This window comes from Triticum dicoccoides, chromosome 2B, assembly GCF_002162155.2.
Source record: "Triticum dicoccoides isolate Atlit2015 ecotype Zavitan chromosome 2B, WEW_v2.0, whole genome shotgun sequence".
Taxonomy (NCBI): Eukaryota; Viridiplantae; Streptophyta; class Magnoliopsida; order Poales; family Poaceae; genus Triticum; species Triticum dicoccoides.
In genome coordinates, this window is record NC_041383.1 from 583,697,230 (window position 1) to 583,702,886 (window position 5,657).

At 44.0% G+C, this 5,657-nt stretch overlaps 1 long non-coding RNA gene across 1 annotated transcript; it reads right to left on the bottom strand.

Annotated features, from left to right (window-relative positions):
* Positions 1–4,834: 4,834 nt before the first annotated feature.
* LOC119365007 lies at positions 4,835–5,645 on the bottom strand. Its single transcript, XR_005175265.1, has 2 exons — positions 5,494–5,645; positions 4,835–5,163 (listed from the first exon to the last, which is right to left on the bottom strand). It is a non-coding gene; the product is annotated as an uncharacterized LOC119365007 (long non-coding RNA).
* Between the last annotated feature and the right edge of the window lie 12 nt (positions 5,646–5,657).

Below are 5,657 nucleotides of genomic sequence, written 5' to 3' on the forward strand. Positions count from 1 at the left end.
CTCTAAGTGCTGGTCCGAACCGAGCAGCCTGCGGGGCCACCTCGGGGAAACTCGAAGTCTGGTTTTACTCATAGCTTGACTTATCCGGTGTTGCCCTAAAAACGAGATATGTCCAGCTCCTATCGGGATTGTCGGCGCATTGGGCGGCTTTGCTGGTCTTGTTTTACCATTGTCGAAATGTATTGTAACCGGGATTCCGAGTCTGATCGGGTCTTCCTGGGAGAAGGAATATCCTTCATTGATCGCGAGAGCTTATCATGGGCTAAGTTGGGACACCCCTGCAGGGTTTAAACTTTCGAAAGCCATGCCCGCGGTTATGCGGCAGATGGGAATTTGTTAATGTCCGGTTGTAGATAACTTGACATCAGATCCGAATTAAAACGCATCAACCGTGTGTGTAGCCGTGATGGTCTCTTTTCGGCGGAGTCCGGGAAGTGAACACGGTTTTGGGTTATGTTTGACGTAAGTAGGAGTTCAAGATCACTTCTTGATCATTGCTAGCTTCACGACCGTTCTGCTTGCTCTCTTCTCGCTCTTATTTACGTATGTTAGCCACCATATCATGCTTAGTCACTGCTGCAACCTCACCACTTTACTCCTTCCTTCCCCTTTAAGCTTTGCTAGTCTTGATACCCATGGTAATGGGATTGTTGAGTCCTCGTGGCTCACATATTACTACAACACCATTTGCAGGTACAGGTTTTGCGATGATCATGACGCGAGAGCGATGTTTGCTTGTTTTGGAGTTCTTCTTCTGCTTCTTCTTCGATCAGGGGATAGGTTCCAGGTCGGCAGCCTGGGCTAGCAGGGTGGATGTCGTTTGAGTTTCTGTTTGTGTTTCATCCGTAGTCGGATGATGCTCTTATGTAAGATGATGTTGTATTCATGTGGCATTGTATGCCTTTTGTATGTATCCCCATCTATTATGTAATGTTCATGTAATGATATCCACCTTGCAAAAGCGTTTCAATATGCGGTTCTATCCTTGGTGGGACCTTCGAGTCTCTTTAGGATAGTATCGCATATTGGGCGTGACAGCTAGGGCTCCTGCTATGTTCTTAGGGTTTTTTAAAACTTTTGTTAGGGTGTCATGCTCAGAAAGATGAGGCGGTGGTGACTCTCTGAAGATGGAATAAGGTTTTTCCTGCCTGACCCCCATTTCGACAATGTGTTTAGCATCCTCACAAGGCATGTAGAGGTGTGTCTTTGATGGATCTCGAGGGATTCGGTCAGTGTTTGTCTTAGATGTGTTTGCTTTGATCGGGTCTTTGTTTGTTGAGACAGGGAGATTCTTTGTCCCCCTTAATGTTTAATCTAGCAGCAGATGCATTAGCTATCCTGATGGATAATGCTAGAAAGGCTAGGCTGATCAAAGGTTTGTTGGCTGATACTATAGAGGGGGGAGTCAATATGTTACAATATGCAGATGATACCATCTTTTTGCTGCAAGATGATTATGAAAGTGCCTGCAATTTAAAATACATATTATGCTTATTTGAACAAATGTCTGGCTTGAAGATTAATTTCCACAAAAGTGAGATATTCCTATTTGGGGCAGTTGCTGATAAAAAACAGGAATACTCCAGAATATTCACATGTCCTGTGGGAGATCTTCCTATGAGATATTTAGGCCTCCTAGTGGATAAGAAACGAATTAAGAATAAAGACTGGAAACCTTCTGAAAATAAAATGGAAGGAAAATGTGGGACTTGGCAAGGGAGGCTGTTAGCTAGTGCTGGCAGATTGACACTGATCCAATCCTCATTGACCGGGATTCCATACTTTATGATGTCATTTTATGGGTTGCATGTGGGAGTAGAAAAAAGAATGAACTTTTTCAGGGCTAGGCTATTGTGGCAAGAAAGTAATGACAAGAAAAAATATCACCTGGTAAGATGGGGAGAGGTTTGTAAACCTAAAGATATGGCTGGTTTGGGTATTCATAATCTAGCTTTTATGAATAAAGCTCTATTATGCAAATGGTGGTGGAAGATTTATAACACAGATGGGGTGTGGCAGAGGATTTTGAGACATAAATACATTAAAAAGACTTGCATCACCAGTGTGAAAAGTAGAAAAGGTGATTCACAATTTTGGGAAGAACTAATGAAACACAAAAACTTTTTATTTTCTCTGTGTAAATTTGAGATTGGAGATGGGGAAAATACCAGATTTTGGGAAGAATGGTGGATTGGACCTAAAGCTTTAAAAGATAGCTACCCAGGCATTTACAATATATGTTTTGATAAGGAAAGGTTGGTGGCTCATGTCTTGAAAAAAGGGCTTGACAAAATTAGCTTTATAAGATCGTTATGTGGGGAATCCGTGCATATGTGGGAGCACATAAAAGAGGTATATGAGAGTGTGACGCTTGATGAAACTCAAGACAAGATCAAATGTACTTTGTCTGGGGATGGTAAATACACTGTTAAAACGTGCTATAGATACTTGATCCAAGATGGGCTGCATTATCCATACAAATTCCTATGGAAAACAAAAATGCCCCCGGGGTCAAGGTCTTTTTGTGGCTATTATAGAGGAAAAGTATTCTTACCAAACAAAACTTAAAAAAAAAAGGATGGCAGGGGATACAAAATGTTCCTTTTGTGGGCGAGAGGAAGATATAGAACATTTACTTGTGCATTGCTTTGTGGCTAAAATGTTGTGGATGGTTATGAAATGCTCTTTTGACATACATGATGTTCCTGATAAAATTAATGATATATTTGGCAGATGGCTAATTTTTTTTGAGAAAATGATAAGAACCTAATGACAGTTGGTATATCGGCTATGCTTTGGACAATGTGGAAACTGAGGAATAGACTAGTCTTTGATAATCACATGGTTATTGATCCTTGTGTTCCTGTAAATTTGATCATTAGGAATTAACATGAATGGTGTGTATTGCAGAAAAACCAAGGAAGAATAGATCGCACGAAGGAGGGTGTAAATCAAGTTGAGCAGGTGGCCACGGATATTTTCAAAGCGACGCATGGATGGGCGACTGGAGTTCCAAGACTGGGAGGCTCCTGAAGATCAGACTACGCTGAAGCCTACCTTCTCTGTGCTGCCTTTTGCTCTTGTGTTTTTCTCCTTTCCGTTCCTTTTAGGTTGTGATCTGAACTTCTGGCCCATGTTGGCAGTGACTTAAATCCTTTATGTAATAGCAAGTAGAACCTTAAACGCTAGCTATGTTGGGTTTCTCCGGCGCTGTTATGCGCTGGGGATTTAGCCAATCTTGACATATTGCTGTGTGGGGGGAGGGAGGGATGGATCCCTTCTTCAACATAGCAACGTCAGATTGTTGATGCGAAGTTCGGTCCTGGAGTCTGTAAACAACTGATTTCTTTATATGAAATCGGAGAGGCAAGCTCTCTTTTATAAAAAAAAAGGTCTTTGTTTGTCTGCGTCTGTGTGTCTATAGGTTGGATCCTTTCGATCTACGCTTCTCTTCATCAACGACGGTTGTTACTCTGTGCACTGTTCCCGTTGGGCCTTTCGAGTTCCGGGCTATCTAGTATAACAAGTTTTATCCAGCTCCAATGAGTGAAGGGCGATGAAGACGGTGCGCGTTCAACTCGCTTCAGTGTTTATAGTCGTCGTTAGGTGCTATACGGTCCTGGCTGTAATTTCAGTTACTTCCTGTGTTCTTTGTATTGTCTTCATTGTTGATAATTACATTAAAAAACATCATTTTATATTAAAAAAACACATTGTCTTTATTGCTATTATCTTCAAAAATTAAGATAGCACTCCATCGGTTTTTAAATATATGACGTTTTGATAGTTTAAATTAGGTCAAATATTTAGGAGCGAAGGGAGTAGAACACATCATGTTAGGGTAACGACACGTTTTTAAGACGCAGTGCGAAATCACTAATCACGCAGTGCAGTATAAAGACACAAGAGGTAGTACAAAAAGGCCCAATGTTTCAACTAGCCGGCCGGCTTGACCCTATCACCAGCAGGCCCAGGTTTTTACTACTTGGATTTTGCTCGCTGAGTGTGAGAGGGGAGAACCAGCTCGGCCCCGATCTGACCTAAGCGCAAAGAAACAGAAACCTGGCCCATGCAGCGACTATTCCCCGCGGCGGCGGCCACCAAACGCCACGCCACGCCACGGCAAGCGCGGGCCACCGCGCGTACGGGCTGCGCCCCGGGCGCTCGGCAGCGAGATCGTGGGCGCCTCTTGTCACGAGATCGTCGGCCCCGTGGCCGTGGGAAACGGATGGATCGTTCGCGCGGCTGCTGCTTCCTGTTGCCGTGCCGAGCGGCTGATCGAGACGGCTTGTTTGATCGCGGCCGTCGCTTTCCCTCGGCCCGGCCGTTCTATCCGTCTCGTCTCGCGGTGACACCCGCTGCGTGATCGGGACGTGGAGTTGTTGTATCGTTCGAGCAACAGCCGATTTCCCGACGCTGCAAAAATTGCGCGCTCGTGCTGCCCGGGCCGGCACCCCGTACACCACAGTAGAGTTCTGGCGCCAATTTACTCCAGGTTAGTGCAGCAATACGTACTTGCGGAAACGATAAGACTGCGCCAGGAAAGCCATGGTTTCCTCGGTCCCCATGCACGAGCAATCAACGGTGGTGCATCCGTGAAAGACATGGCGCGATTAAGCGCTAGCGCTAGGCTACAAAACGTACGGTGCCACAGTAGCCGTAGCTAGCTGGACGAGGGGTACAGGTACAGTCAACAGTACTACTCACAAGCCACCAGGCGCCAGAAGCCCGGTACAAGGCATTCAAGACCTCATGGAAGCTTTGGCTTACTGTATAGCTAGATCTCTTGAGGAAAAATCCGACCACTCTATTGCGCAAATTATGGCCGACTGTATGTAGGAAAATGGCTAATTTTTCTTCAACTGATACATGCACTGAATCACATACAAGACCGGCATCACGCAAATGGGTTGATAGCTTCCAAAACACGTCTTTCCTCATCCGGAGTTGACTGATGCAATTTTTATCGGCTGAATTGTACAGGTCATTCAACTTTTTTTGCCTCTCCAGATCTCTATCAACCAATGGCCCATATTTTCTTCGACACATTCTAAGACTGTAATGTCTACGTCGACGACGCCACCGAACAATGGCCAACATTACAGCTAGAACACCTAACATCCGTCGTTTCTTGATAACATAATGGACAGATTCCGTATACATCTGAATATTAGATGAAATAAATGTATAAGAAACAAGTGAGATGTACGTATATGTAGTCAGTAGAACCAATAATAGAGAGATTGTTCTATGCCAGATTTAAGGTTACATGCGTGCACACATATATGCAAATTACTGCTAGATTATTGCTCAGTAAGAGGTTTCTTCAGAACTGGAGGGTTGTAGCTTGCAATCAAGTAAAAAAAAAAGAAGCCAAATAAAAAGGAGCACTAGATGCCTTCATACTAGCAAGTTCTAATCACAAGAACAAATAAACAGAGAAGGGGGTAGCAAATCGTGGCACACATGATAGGGTAAAAATTGCAGTCTCACCTTCACGATTTCACCAGATCTGACTAGGAACTAGAAATATTGTTGGGGGAAAGAAGAATCAAAGCCAATAATCAGTTTCCCATGCGATTCCTTCTCCCCTTCTCTCAAGAACAAACCGAGAGAGAGAGAGAGAGAGAGAGAGAGAGAGAGAGAGAGAGAGAGAG